This window comes from Hyla sarda, chromosome 9 (assembly GCF_029499605.1).
Source record: "Hyla sarda isolate aHylSar1 chromosome 9, aHylSar1.hap1, whole genome shotgun sequence".
Taxonomy (NCBI): domain Eukaryota; kingdom Metazoa; phylum Chordata; class Amphibia; order Anura; family Hylidae; genus Hyla; species Hyla sarda.
The window spans coordinates 128,767,312-128,783,540 of NC_079197.1; the positions used below are offsets into that span (position 1 = coordinate 128,767,312).

The window sequence follows — 16,229 nt, forward strand, 5'->3', positions numbered from 1 at the left end:
CGGACTGTCTGTGGACCCATTTAAATCAATGGTAGTGTAACTCGCAGCAGGCAACCTGCTGCTAGTAATAGCGTGTGAACGCACCCTTAAGCAGGATAAAAAATCTTATTGGGTCTGCATGAGAAAAACATCACAAACTGGGTGAATAAAGGCATAATAACTAGAAAGCGCTGTGTTATGAAAACAACATTGAGCCAACAACTGCTGTATTTGAAATCCATATAAGGGTGGGTTCACACCACGTTTTTGCAATACAGTTTTTTATCAGATTTTTTTGATTTAAAAAAAAACGGATTCCTCAAAACCTTACTAAATTGTATCAAAATGTGTGTACAAAGTTTTATCTGTATACGGTTTGAAAATTATGTCCGGTTGCATCCGTCTTTTAAGAAAAAAAACTTATACGTTTTCAACTTTTCACTCCAATATGAATAAAGTTTCACATGTTTGATTGAAATTCAAAGAAAAAAAACTGTGCAAAACTGTAGAAAGTCATACGTACAGTTCTGTACGGTTCCCATTGACTCCCATGTTAAAAAAAAAAACGTATACGGTTTAATACGGTTTTTCACCCGGACCAAAAACCGTGGTAGGCCCCGTTTTTTCTGTCCAGAAAAAAAAAAAGTTAAAAACCATGTGGTTTGAAAAACGGAGACAACCGTATACAATATGGTGCATACGGTTTTGAATGGAAAGTCTATGGGCACGGTTTGCTGTACCGTTTCATACATTTAAAAAAAACGTATCCAAAAACTGTATAGAAAAATCGTGTGTGAACCCACCCTAATATAACTTTTAAATAGCGGTGTGTCCTGCAGAACATAAAATCCATTTCGAATTTTCTCTTTATTTTTAGGCCAATGATATAACCTCCACAACAAGTGAAAACCGTAATTGTCCTTTTTGAGCCCTGGCGTCAGTGTGATAAATCACTGTAGATATCAGATGTGTCCATTTTGGAGAGGTCCATGCTGATGCCGCGATGTTGTCTGTGTTATCGCGTCTAATCTAATGTTACTGTTCTCAGATTACACTATTTAGCTCTCAGCCCTTTTTTGCCGGAGCTTTTAGTGCTCTTTGTCTTGTTTTGTCCTAGTGCCAGGACATTTAACATTGCCCATGTCCACATCTCTGGCTTGGGCTCGATTGCAAGTGATATGTACTTATATGTACAAAGAAATGTATTTAGTCAGAGTACAAAGTAGATGTACTGAGGTGCAAGAAAAATGTGAGGAACATAGAAAACCTGGACACAATAGAGCAGTGGTCTTCAACCTGCGGACCTCCAGATGTTGCAAAACTACAACTCCCAGCATGCCCGGACAGCCAACGGCTGTCCGGGCATGCTGGGAGTTGTAGTTTTGCAACATCTGGAGGTCAGCAGGTTGAAGACCACTGCAATGGAGCATGCACTTCCTGGAGACCAGGATGAAGCTACATCATTTATGCAGATTCAGCATTTTTACTTTTACTAGTCACTAGTCAGCCACCCAAAGCTATTTGAGCTTTTGCCTAGTAAGCAATGTGCTCGTATATTCATGGGAATGTCTGACATAATCATAAATGACTACTTAAAATGGGAAACTCTAGGCTACCTTTACTTCATCCCAGACAATTCTAATTGCATGTATTAGGGGTTAAAAGGGTATTTGCGAAAAAACATTTTTAATGAATAATTAGGCTTAGGTTGGTGTAAAAATAACCAAACAATGTATAAGATCCTCAGGATAGTGGATAAACATCGGACCGCAAGGGATGAGAAGCCACTAATCTCCTGAAGAAGCCCCTGCTCTTCATTTCTATGGGAGTGCTGAAGAGACCCGAGTGCTGCACTTGGGCATCTCCGGCGATCCCTTAGAAATTAATGGCGCACATGCTGTCTTCAGCACACGCTCCTCTTAGAGTTCCGTTTACTGTGATCAGAGACGTATCCCCTATCCTGTAGATAGGGGATAAGTTGTCTTTCAGTGAACGATCCCTTTAAGAAATGTGTGTGTATAGAGGAGAAAGGGGGGGGTCATCCATCAGGACATGCATCCATAGCTACGAAGAGAGTCTCTTGCCCCGAAGGACCTGAGATGTCCATGCATTACACGGTTCTAATACATACCGTATATACTAGAGTATAAGCCGGCCCGAATATAAGCAGAGGCCCCTAATTTCACCCCAAAAACCCAAAGTTATTGATTAGACTATAAGCCTAGGGTGGGAAATACATCATCCCCCCTGTCATCATCCAGACCCCCATCATTGACACCCCTGTCATCATCACCACCTGTCATCATCCCCCCCTTCATCATCACACTGTCATCATCCCCCTCCATCATCATCACCCTGTCATCATCCTTCCCTTCATCATCCCCCCCTGTCATCATCTCCGCTGTCATCATCCAGACCACTGTCATCATTCCCCTCCCCCCCCCCTATATCATCGTGCCTCTCAATCCCTTTTCAGTGCGGACCTCCAGGTGTTGCAAAACTACAACTCCCAGCATGCACGGACTGCCATCGGCTGTCCGGGCATGCTGGGAGTTGTAGTTTTGAAACACCTGGAGATCCGCAGGTTGAAGACCACTGCGGCCTTCTTCATCATCCAGACCCCCCCCCCCCCCTTTAGTCATTCTGGGCTGTCCATCTTCACTGGGAGGCCCTCTTCTCCGCTCCGGGCCGGCCCCGGACTAGTGACGTTGCCTTGACGACGATGCACAGGGACGTTCATGCGCAAGGACGGAGAAGAGGGCCTCCCGGTGAAGATGGACAGCCCGGAACTACTAACCCTCCCCACCGGACGGTCCCTGCAGCATAGATGGCCTGGACCAGCTCACCCTTCCTTCTCACCGAGGAGAGGTGAGTAGAAAACTAAAGGGGGGGGGGGGGTCTGGATGATGAAGAAGGTCGTGTCCGGGCATGCTGGGAGTTGTAGTTTTGCAACATCTGGAGGTTGAAGACCACTGAGAAGGGATTGACAGGCGGAGAGTTCACTTGAGTATAAGCCGAGGGGGGCGTTTTCACAAAAAATCGTGCTGAAAAACTCGGCTTATACTCGAGTATATACGGTAATTTTTCCTTTAGAGGTGCTGTGATTTCCACAAATTCAATCTGAACACAGGGGTTTACAGCAATTAAACTCGCTGTGATCGCCTAATCTTTGGGAGACCTTTCTAACAAATGAGGCATTGTCCAGAGTGAACAACCCCTTCAGAGTTAGCTTAGAGGCACTTTTTTTTTAATCTACTCACCAATAAAAGCAAAAGAAAATATCGAAATGACTCCCCATCTATTGCTATATGCTGCCCATTAATATACTAGTAAAAGTAAATGCAAAAGCCATCCCTGCATCGTCCAGCAAGGTCCAAGAAGAGTCCTACAACTGCATACTGTAGCTGAATTATGCATTGTATAGGCATTTAACCTCCTATGGGAGTAGGAAGATGAAAGGCGGAAACTATAATGCTATTATTGTGAATTAAATGGAAATAAATTGCATGCAGTACTCGCAGCTTGGGCTGTAGTATGTCTAGGAAACAATTACATGTCTTAGATAATTATCATAACTGATCTGAGAGGAAAAGTGGACACAGTGGCTTCCATATGTGAGCAATGCTTTTGCATTTGTTTTTCTTTTTAATTTGATATGTCTAGCCAAAATGTCAGCCGAGTCTGGCTTGTCTGTACAATCTGAAAAAATAATAATGGGAAAAAATGACTCAGGTTAAAGGGGTTTTATGGAATTCTAATTAATTTCCCCGAATAAAAACATTAAAGGGTTACTCCGGTGAAAACCTTTTTTCTTTTAAATCAACTGGTGACAGAAAGTTAAACATATTTGTAAATTACTTCTATTAAAATGTTTTAATCCTTCCTGTACTTATTAGCTGCTGAATACTACAGAGGAAATTCTTTTCTTTTTGGAATGCTCTCTGATGACATCACGAGCACAGTTCTCTCTGCTGACGTTATTATAATAATAATAACACTTTATTTATTGTTGTCCTTAGTGGGATTTGAACCCAAGTCCCCAGCACTGCAAGGCAGCAGTGCTAACCACTGAGCCACCATGCTGCCCTTAGCATACATCTGCTATGCACAGGACAGATGCAAATGGACAGAGATGTCAGCAGAGAGCACTGTGCTCGTGATGTCATCAGTGTTCCAAAAAGAAAGGAATTTCCTCTGTAGCATTCAGCAGCTAATAAGTACTGGAAGGATTAAGATTTTTTAATAGAAGTAATTTACAAATATGTTTAACTTTCTGCCACCAGTTGATTTAAAAGAAAAAAGGTTTTCACCGGAGTACCCCTTTAACCCCTTAAGGACTCAGCCCATTTTGGCCTTAAGGACTCAGACAATTTAATTTTTACGTTTTCATTTTTTCCTCCTCGCCTTCTAAAAATCATAACTCTTTTATATTTTCATCCACAGACTAGTATGAGGGCTTGTTTTTTGCGCGACCAGTTGTCCTTTGTAATGACATCACTCATTATATCATAAAATGTATGGCGCAACCAAAAAACACTATTTTTGTGGGGAAATTAAAACGAAAAACGCAATTTTGCAAATTTTGGAAGGTTTCGTTTTCACGCTGTACAATTTATGGTAAAATTGACGTGTTTTTTATTCTGAGGGTCAATACGATTAAAATGATACCCATTATTATATACTTTTATATTATTGTTGCGCTTAAAAAAATCACAAACTTTTTAACCAAATTAGTACGTTTATAATCCCTTTATTTTGATGACCTCTAACTTTTTTATTTTTCCGTATAAGCGGCGGTATGGGGGCTCATTTTTTGCGCCATGATCTGTACTTTTTTTTGATACCACACATGCATATAAAAAACTTTTAATACATTTTTTATAATTTTTTTTTTTTATAAAATGTATTAAAAAAGTAGGAATTTTGGGCTTTTTTTTTTTTCGTTCACGCCGTTCACCGTACGGGATCATTAACATTTTATTTTAATAGTTCGGACATTTACGCACGCGGCGATACCAAATATGTCTATAAAAAAAAAAATGTTACGCTTTTTGGGGGTAAAATAGGAAAAAACGGACGTTTTACTTTTTTATTGGGGGAGGGGATTTTTTACTTTTTTTTTACTTTTACTTTTACATTTTTTTTAATTTTTTTTTACACTTGAATAGTCCCCATAGGGGACTATTCATAGCAATACCATGATTGCTAATACTGATCTGTTCTATGTATAGGACATAGAACAGATCAGTGTTTTCGGTCATCTTCTGCTCTGGTCTGCTCGATCACAGACCAGAGCAGGAGACGCCGGGAGCCGCACGGAGGAAGGAGAGGGGACCTCCGTGCGGCGCTATGAATGATCGGATCCCCGCAGCAGCGCTGCGGGCGATCCGATCGTTCATTTAAATCGCGCACTGCCGCAGATGCCGGGATCTGTATTGATCCCGGCACCTGAGTGGTTAATGGCGGACGCCCGCGAGATCGCTGGCGTCGGCCATTGCCGGCGGGTCCCTGGCTGCGATCAGCAGCCGGGATCAGCCGCGCATGACACGGGCATCGTCCTGCGTCCTTAAGGGGTTAAAGGTAACCTGTTGGGTTGAACATGGTATCTGATCTGTCAACATTATGTTATAGGGCAGGAAATGCTGATCAGATATATAATGTTGTGGGAAAAGATTCAGTATATCTGGAGTTGTATTATTTACATCTTTGCTCATTCTGGTCTTCTGAGTTGAGTAGGTGGTCCTATGGGTGACTGACAGCTATCTATATATATGCTTATAAAGGGAAGGTTGTCAATCATTGATCAGGACTCCTAGGCAGATATGAGCGAACTTTACCAAAGTTTGGTTGGTCAGATGTGCCAAAGTTCAGTAAAAAGTTTCATTCAGACAGAACTAGTTTGGTCCGAACGGGAGCTTCACCAATAGCTCGAAAACTCATGTGTTACACTGTCTAAGAGCCCTAAAAGTCCTGTATAACACTGTTATGTAATCTAGAAGTGTGTCTACGTACTTTTGAGCAGTTTTTAAGGCAAAGTTGATGTCAGAGTTCCAGCAACATGTATGGCCACGTCCCTCGTGATGCCACATTATACCCCCTCCATTCATGTCTATGGGAGGGAGCATGGCGGCCGACACGTCCCCTCCCATAGACAAGAATTGAGGGGGTGTGGCGTGACATCATGGGGACGTGGCTGTGACGTCACGATTGCAGCTGCCCGCTCCTATCGTTTTGAATAAAATGTTTAGAACGCTGGGGTAGGGCTGGGCGGTATACCGGTTCATACCGAATACCCAAATTTTTGTGCTGCACAATGTGAACTTTAACCCATACCGCAATACCAGTTTGGCCCCTCCCCCTCGGGAATGAATTATCAGCCCAGCGCTGCGCGGTCCCCACCGGGGAACTAATCATATGTGACCCGCGAGCGCTGTTCTGCCCCCCCCCCCCAAATTCATTGTCAGCCCAGCGCTACTACTTACATACGTCACCCGCAAGTGCTGCCCTCCTGGTCCTCCTGTCTGTTGCGGCCGCCGGCGCTGACACTCTATGCCAGGCTGTCCGGGCATGCTGGGAGTTGTAGTTTCACAACATCTGGAGGTCCGCAGATTGCAAACCACTGCTCTATACTGTATCCCTATGCCCGGGCTGCAAAAGGTTAACAAAATAAACTTTAACTCACCTTTCCCGTCGGTCCGGACTTGCTTCCCAGGGAATGGAACGTCGGAGAGCCGTCAGCCAATCACCGGCCGCAGCGATGTTCCGCCTCAGCCGATGATAGGTTGAGCCCACTGTCATGTAAGAAGCCGGCTAGAGCTCCTTACATGACAGTGGGCTCAGCCTATCATCGGCTGAGGCGGAACATCGCTGCGGCGCCGTAATAGGCTGCCGGCGTTCACGTCCCCAGCGTAAGGCTGACATCGGAACATGCGTTAGTTTTATTATGTTTACCTTTTGCAGCCCGGGCATAGGGATACAGCATAGGAATACCGCACAGTATAGAGTGTGTCATCGCCGGCGGCCGCAACAAACAGGAGCACAAGGAGGGCAGCGCTTGCGGGTGACGTGAGTAGTACCTTGATGGGGACAGTGCAGCGCTGGGCTAATAATTAATTTTAGGGGAGGGGGAGTATACCGTTATATACCGTGGAACCACCATAAGTTACAAAAATACCACGATACACATATTTGGCCATACCACCCAGCCCTACGCTGGGGCTTGGGAGTACCCCTTTAACCCCTTCCCGACCTATGACATACCTGTACGTCATGGGTGGCAAGGTGTTCCCGACCCATGACATACAGGTACGTCATGAACATTACTGCCGCTACTCGCGGCACCCCGAAAGATGGTGGCTATCACTGATAGCCAGCCATCTTACCGTGCGACCACGGGGGGTTTCATCCCCCACCCCCCCCCCCCCAGCGATCGCTGCTATCAGCTGGTCAAATCTGACTAGCTGATAGAAGCGTTTCGCTATGAAAATACTTAGCAGCGCGGTGTGTGAGTCCCGATCATGGGGATCGGGAGACACACCGCTCTGCTAAGTGTCCCTGACCCGTCCCCCGGCGTCACTTACCCGTCCGAGCGGTGTCCCGAGCGGTCCCGGCGGTCCCGGCGTCCTCCATGCGGTCCTGGCTGCACTGCGTCCCGGAGGTGAGTTTCCGGCAGCAGTGCGGCATCTTCATTGGCAGCAGTGAGATCGCCGTAAAGCGATCTCACTGCTGCCTCTGAGAGTTTCAATACTGCAACTCCCAGCATGCCCAGACAGCCTTTGGCTTTCTGGGCATGCTGGGAGTTGTAGTTTTGCAACATCTGGAGGTCCACAGTTTGGAGACCACTGTATAATGGTCTCCAATCTGTGCTCTTCCAGATGTTGCAAAACTACAAATCTCAGCATGCTCAGTCTGTCCAGGCATGCTGGGAGTTGTAGTTCTCTAACATCTGGAAGAGCACAGATTGGAGACCATTATACAGTGGTCTCCAAACTGTGGACCTCCAGATGTTGCAAAACTACAACTCCCAGCATGCCCAGACTGCCCAAGCATGCTGGAAGTTGTAGTTTGGCAACATCTGATCCTTCAGATATTGCCGAACTACAACTTCCAGCATGCCTGGGCAGTCTGGGCATGCTGGGAGTTGTAGTTTTGCAACAACTGGAGGCACACTAGTTGGGAAACATTGTCCGTTTCCTACCTCAGTGCCTCCAGCTGTTGCAATTGTTGCAAAACTATAACTTCCAGCATGCACTGACAGACCATGCATGCTGGGAGTTGTAGTTTTGCAACAGCTGGAGGCACACTGGTTTGGAAACACTAAGTTTGGTTGCAAAACACTTGAAAGTTTATTACTTAACTTAGTGTTTCCAAACCAGCGTTCCTCCAGCTGTTGCAAAACTACAACTCCCAGCATGCACGGACAGCCAAAGGGCATGCTCGGAGTTTGCAACAGCTGGATGTTTGACCCCCCCCCCCCCAATGTGAATGTACAGGGTACACTCACATGGGCGGAGGTTTACAGTGAGTGCTGCAAGTTTGAGATGGCGCAAATTTTGCGCTGCAGCTCAAACTTCCAGCGGCAAACTTGCTGTGAACCTCTGCCCATGTGACTGTACCCTAAAAACACTACACTACAATAACACTAACCTAAAATAAAAAGTAAAAAACACTACATATACACATACCCCTACACAGCCCCCCTCCCCCAAAAAAATGAAAAACGTCTGGTACGCTACTGTTTCCAAAACGGAGCCTCCAGCTGTTGCAAAATAATAACTCCCAGTATTGCCGGACAGCCATTGACTGTCCAGGCATGCTGGGAGTTTTGCAACAGCTGGAGGCACCCTGTTTGGGAATCATTGGCATAGAATACCCCTATGCAAATCCCTAATTCAGGCCTCAAATGCGCATGGCGCTCTCTCACTTTGGAGCCCTGTCGTATTTCAGGGCAACAGTTTTGGGACACATATGGGGTATCGCCGTACTCGGGAGAAATTGCCTTACAAATTTTGGGGGGCTTTTTCTTCTTTAACCCCTTATGAAAAGGTGAAGTTGGGGTCTACACCAGCATGTTAGTGTAAAAAAATAAATTTTTTACACTGACATGCTGGTGTTGCCCTATACTTTTCATTTTCACAAGAGGTAAAAGGGAAAAAAGACCCCCAAAATTTGTAACGCAATTTCTCCCGACTACGGAGATACCCCATATGTGGGCGCAAAGTGCTCTGGGGGCGCACAACAAGGCCCAGAAGGGAGAGTGCGCCATGTACATTTGAGGCGATTTGCACAGGGGTGGCTGATTGTTACAGCAGTTCTGACAAACGCAAAACAATAAATATCCATATGTGACCCCATTTTGGAAACTACACCCCTCACGGAATTTAATAAGGGGTGCAGTGAGCATTTACACCCCACTGGTGTATGACAGATTTTTGGAACAGTGGTCTGTGAAAATGAAAAATAAAATTTTTGATTTGCACAGTCCACTGTTTCAAATATCTGTCAAATGCCAGTGGGGTGTAAATGCTCACTGCACCCCTTATTAAATTCCATGAGGGGTATAGTTTCCAAAATGGGGTCACATGTGGGGGGGGTCCACTGTTCTGGCACCATAGGGGCTTCCTAAATGGGACATGCCCCCCCAAAACCCTTTCAGAAAAACTCACTCTCCAAAATCCCACTGTCGCTCCTTCCCTTCTGAGCCCTCTACTGCGCCCGCCGAACACTTTACATACACATATGAGGTATTTCCTTACTCGAGAGAAATTGGGTTACAAATTTTAGGGTGATTTCTCTCCTTTTACCCCTTGTAAAAATTCCAAAATTGGGTCTACAAGAAAATGCGAGTGTAAAAAATGAAGATTTTGAATTTTCTCCTTCACTTTGCTGCTATTCCTGTGAAACACCTAAAGGGTTAAAACACTTACTGAATGTCATTTTGAATACTTTGGGGGGTGCAGTTTTTATAATGGGGTCATTTATGGGGTATTTCTAATATGAAGACCCTTAAAATCCACTTCCAACCTGAACTGGGCCCTGAAAAATTACGATTTTGAAAATCTTGAGAAAAATTGGAAAATTGCTGCGGAACTTTGAAGCCCTCTGGTGTCTTCCAAAAGTTAAAACTTGTCAATTTTTTTATTCAAACACAAAGTAGACATATTGTATATGTGAATCAATATGTAATTTATTTGGAATATCCATTTTCCTTTCAAGCAGAGACTTTCAAAGTTAGAAAAATTCAAAATTTTCAAAATTTTCATGAAATTTTTAGATTTTTTACCAAGAAAGGATACAAATATCAGTGAAATTTTACCAATAACATAAAGTAGAATATGTCACGAAAAAACAATCTCGGAATCAGAATGATAAGTAAAAGCATTCCAAAGTTATTAATGTTTAAAGTGACAGTGGTCAGATTTTCAAAAAATGCCCAGGTCATGAAGGTGAAAATGGGCTGGGTCATGAAGGGGTTAAAGGGGTTATCCAGGAAAAAACTTTTTTTTTTTATATATCAACTGGCTCCAGAAAGTCAAACAAATTTGTAAATTACTTCTATTAAAAAATCTTAATCCTTTCAGTACTTATGAGCTTCTGAAGTTAAGGTTGTTCTTTTCTGTCTAAGTGCTCGCTGATGACACCTGTCTCAGGAACTGTCCAGAGTAGAAGCAAATCCCCATAGCAAACCTCTTTTAAACTGGGCGGTTCCCAAGACATGTGTCATCAGAGAGACAGAAAAGAACAACCTTAACTTCAGAAGCTCATAAGTACTGAAAGGATTAAGATTTTTTAATAGAACTAATTTACAAAGCTGTTTAACTTTCTGAAGCAAGTTGATATATAAATAAAGGTTTTTCCTGCAATACCCCTTTAAAACTGAGAGATTTTGACACCGGGAAAAGCTTGCAATGCACCAAATTTTATTATACGGGGTCATTTCTGCAGCATGTGCATAGAATTCTGCAAGCCCCATTCAAATGAACAGGACAGAAATGTGAAGGCAGCATCTGACTAGTTGCCAAAACACGTCCCCACCACCACCACCATCATCCTCCGACTATTATCAGTGCAAGTGAATACACAATTTGCTGCACTTTTTTACTTAGACTGTCCGGTGTTGACCTTTTTATATTTTAGAGAGAAAAAAAATAAAAAATTCTATACAATTTGAATTCCCTTAAATGCGCAAATTCAGCATCAGTTTGTTTCTCGCAGTAATAAATAGGATCTGTCCACAGATCTATTCTTGTACAATGTAAGCATATTGAATGGTGTGTGATTTTACAAGGACCCTGTAAGAAAGGATCAGCATTTTGTCTGTTCGATTCATTCTTCCTACATGAAGTGCGAGGCGCCCCACCTACTGCAGCGTGCACAGGCTTGTTTCAGAAGCTCCATTCATTTTTGAGTGTGGATATCATGGTGTTTTATAGCATAATAGGTGGAACGGCTTGGAAGATTAGCACGTTCACACGTATAGGAATGGTTTGGGATTTACTTTTTTTTTTTTTAACCTATAACACTTGATGGGAAGCCCTGTACTAGTGAATTCTATTGCCTTTATATTGCGCCCTCTTTGGTGTTGAGCTAGCCAGTAAAATACTGTAAACTAGATTTGCTACCATATTTTTTTTTTTCTGTAGATGTTCATGAGTGAAATAGGTAGGGGAAGATCACTGTTAATTTCTTCGGAAAAAAAGGAAATGGAGAACAATACTACTGTACAAGTAGTAGGGCCGTTCATTACCTGGATACTCTACCGTAGTAACGAAATACTTTACTATTACTGAATTATTACAAAATTACCGTATATACTCGAGTATAAGCCAAGTTTTTCAGCACGATATTTCCTGCTGAAAACGCACCCCCTCTTGGCTTATACTCGAGTGAACTCTCCGCCCGTCAATTCCTTCTCAGTGGTCTTCAACCTGCAGACCTCCAGATGTTGCAAAACTACAACTCCCAGCATGCCCGGACAGCCGTTGGCTGTCCGGGCATGCTGGGAGTTGTAGTTTTGAAACATCTGGAGGTCCGCAGGTTGAAGACCACAGCGGCCTTCGTCATCATCCAGACCCCCCCACCTTTAGTTTTCTACTCACCTCCCCTCGGTGGGAAGGAAGGGTGAGCTGGTCCGGGCCATCTGTGCTGCAGGGACCGTCCGGTGGGGAGGGTTAGTCGTTCCAGGCTGTCCGTGCGCAGCAGACGTACCTGCGCATGAACGCCCCTGTGCGTCATCGTCAAGACAACGTCACTAGTCCGGAGCCGGCCCAGAGCGGAGGAGAGGGTCTCCAGGTGAAGATGGACAGCCCGGAATGACTAACATTCCCCAACGGACGGTCCCTGCAGCATAGATGGCCCGGACCAGCTCACCCTTCCTTCCCACCGAGGGGAGGTGAGTAGAAAACTAAAGGTGGGGGGGGGGGGGGGGTCTGGATGATGACGAAGGCCGCAGTGGTCTTCAACCTGCAGACCTCCAGATGTTTCAAAACTACAACTCCTTGTAGTTTTGCAACATCTGGAGGTCGGCAGGTTGAAGACCACTGAAAGGGATTGACAGGCGGTAATGATAAAGGGGGGGGGTGATGATGAAGGGGGGTAATGATGACGGGGTAATGAAGACGGGGGCTGAAAATGACAGGGGTCTGGATGATGACAGGGGGGGGTGATGACAGGGGTTGATGATGACGGGTGTGAATGACGGGGGTCTGGATGATGACAGGGGGAGATGATGTATTTCCCACCCTAGGCTTATAGTCGAGTCAATAACTTTTCCTGGGTTTTTGGGATGAAATTAGGGGCCTCGGCTTATATTTGGGTCGGCTTATGCTCGAGTATTTACGGTACTTTTCTATTAAGTATCTAAATACTTAAAAAAATGCTTTTTAAACAAGAAATTTACCCAAAAGTAATGCAGTGTATAAGAAACGTAAAAAAAAAATCAGCCTTTTGATGACTTGGAATAAATTAGATTTGATGAAAATTTCACAGAAAATTTGAATTAATTTAAATCACAACTTTTTGTGATTTGTTTCATATTTGTTTTGTCCTTGCGTACTGTTTGGCCCAGAAGTTATGCTATATGTATCACAGCTTAAACTCCCTACATTCACTCTGCATCCAGCCGAGCCGCTCAGTGTCCCTGCTCCTCTACATACTTTGCTTGGGCATTTGCAGGGAAATTAGGGCAGTTCCAATTTGGAAACCGAATCCAAAACAAATGTGACAGTCTTGCCTAATCAGTCCTGAAATCTCTAATCAGCACTTAAGAAGAGTTATTGTGCCCAACTTCTTAAATTATAATGTTATTTAGGAATTTTTTGAATGTTATACTAAAAACTAGATTCATACCATGCTTTGACATCACATTGGTAGGGAGAAGTATATTTAGGCTATGTTTATACTATGTAATGTCCACACGGAGCATAAACATGCTGGCGCTAGGACCACACGGGAATGCTCCGTCTCATAGATGGCTATGCATTCTGTGTGGAGTCCGCAGAATGCATAAACTTGTTCATTCTTTCTGCGGACACAAAATTCGAAATTTCCTTGCCGGAAACATCTGGCATGGAAATTCCCCCTTGTGCACAGCAGAATCCCGTTGAATTCAGTCCGTTGAATCTCTGTGTTAAATTCCAATGCGGAATCCAGGACGGAAATTCCAACAATGTGAACATAGCCTTATTAATGTATACTGCCCAAACCTATGCCAAAATGTCACTCTTTTTGTGTATATAGGAAAGAAAGTCTATGGGTATGTTAAAAGGGGTTTTCCCACTAAGAGCTTTTGTCACCCATTCACAGGATCAATGTATGGCCACATTGGGGCCCCCACTAAAAATTAACATGCATAAGTCCTATTGATTAGAAAAGGCCAGTGTATGGAACTCATTGAGCATTTTACGGGTGCCTCGGCAACTATACCGCTTAGCATGGAATGTTTCCCGCCACATCCGTTTTGGAGAACTGGTGGGAGTTCAACTTTACAGGTACTCTTTGAACTAAAAAGACTCTTTTTCTTCCAAATTACCAGTGCATTTCTTTCTTTCAGTTTCAGCTATTGACCAGTGCCTCCAGTAGCGCTAGCCGTCATATATTTGGGTGTATTGGGAATCATTACTGAGTTACAGTTAAGCTTCTGCGGTTTTTGACTTAAAAACAAGAAATTCTCTTTGCTTTAAGAGTCTGCAAAGCAGATGTTTCCTTCTAGACTTACCAAAAAGATAACTTGATGTGCGTATGAAAACTACTTGCTCCATACTTTGTGTTCTATCAGCAACATATTTATACATATATTTTTCCAGAATTCTTGAATGATTGCTCTGCACTGCTGCACTTTGGATTACTGTACTGTGTCAGTATACGGGAGCCCTTAAAGCAGAGATCTAGGGTGATGTTTTTCAGTGTCTTCTCAAAGCTGTTAACACACTTTAGTAGAAAAAAGTGTTCACCAGATTATCTTATTCTTTAAAGAGAGGCTCCCACCATCCTTTTTTTTTTCTCCTGTCCCTGCCAATTGCCCATCTATCCCTAACCCCCAAAAATGCCTTTTTGTCTGCCTGGTAGTGTGCTCACTTACCAGGCAGACTTCCCCAGCAGGCGTGACGTCACTGATGCCTGCTGGGGGGAAGACTTCTGCCCTTAGCTAATCTATATAGGGTGCCTCCAGCTGTTTCACCACTACAACTCCCAGCTTGCCCTGACATCTATTGGCTGTCAGGGCATGCTGGGAGTTGTAGTGGGGAAACAACTGGAGGCACCCTGTGTTGAAAACAATATCTTTGTTGTGGCCACAACCCGCTACCCCGAAACCCCGCCGCGCAACCCGCTCTACCCTCCCACCCCCAAATGGAAGCTCTGCAGGGTTAGCAAAATAAAATAAAAACTCCATGTTGTGCAAACCCAAAACATGGTGGTCATACTATACCTTTGTGTGACTCCAGTTTCATAAAGAAACATTTTCACACAGATTCCAAAACTGAAATTTCCGTCTACACATTCCATCCGCAGAAAGCACTGACTTATCAGTTGGCACTAGGACCGCTAGGAAATGCGCCATCTCCATAGTCAGCTATGCACTTCTGAGTGGATGTCACGGAATTTTAATATCCGCACCAGATGTTCCGGTGCGAAATTTCTGCAATGTACGCGGTGCAGTAGAATCCCATTGAAAACAATAGGACTCTGCTGTAACGGAATTTCCAAGCAGAATTGTTCCGCCGGATTCTTCTTGGAAATTCCGCCGTGTGAACGAGGCCTGAGGAAGAATGTAACACCTCTTGAATCATATAACTTGTGCCGTAGCAGAGACCATATTGGGATATCAATAGTCTATGTTCACTGTTTATGAATATGTATGAGAAATTAGATGATGAGGTCTTTTCAGACAGGAATGATGCCTCTATGAATGTGTAGCGCTGAGATATATGTTGGTGCTATATAAATTGTGAATAATAATGATATTAGCATGATAGAAAACTATGGTCCTTTATTGTGGTCCAATATTGGTTGTATAAATAGATCAGGTTGCCTATCAGTAGTCCTAGTAGCAAGCTAATAATCAGACCTACAATCCCTATAGGCCAGTGGTCTTGAAAGTGTAACCCTCCAGGTGTGGCAAAACTACAACTCCCATCATACCCTGACAAGCTTGGGCTGCACTGCAACAGCTGAACGGCCACAGCTTGAAGATCACTATATAATAGAGAAACTTGTATATGGCAGCCATATTGTCATGTTCTTATTGGTCTACTATAGTCGTCTCCAAACTGTGGACCTCCAGGTGTGGCAAAACTACAACTCCCAGCATACCCTGGCAAGCTTGGGCTGCATTGCAACAGCTGGACAGCCACAGGTTGGAGATCACTATAATAGAGAAACTTATAGATGGCAGCCATATTTTCACGTTCTTATTCCTCTACTACAGTCGTCTCCAAACTGTGGACCGCCAGGTGTTGCAAAACTACAACTCCCAGCATGCCCGGACAGCCAACGGCTGTCCGGGCATGCTGGGAGTTGTAATTTTGCAATATCTGGAGGTCCACAGTTTGGAGACCACTCCTATAGGCTATTCGGGGTATTTCACTGGGATATTTCTATTCATTACATTGTAAGCGTGAGGGCAGTTTTTTTCCCGCTCTTTTTCCAAGCATGTATCATCCCTTAGTTTTACTTCCTGTCATGATATTGATCTATATACATCTTATGTTATGACAGATGTGTGTATATATGTACTACTGGTGAATGTTTAT

General features: G+C 43.8%; 1 protein-coding gene across 10 annotated transcripts in view; it reads left to right on the forward strand.

Annotated features, from left to right (window-relative positions):
• Positions 1-16,229, forward strand: part of MBNL3 (muscleblind like splicing regulator 3) — a 182,239-nt gene that overhangs the window by 65,430 nt on the left and 100,580 nt on the right. The window contains exon 1 of one of the 10 annotated variants that reach the window (XM_056539025.1): positions 2,719-2,847. The exons of the other annotated variants lie outside the window; for them this stretch is intronic. The gene's annotated coding sequence lies outside the window, so the exon portion shown is untranslated. Of the gene's footprint in view, positions 1-2,718; positions 2,848-16,229 lie in introns of those variants that run through there. 10 annotated transcript variants of the gene reach the window in all.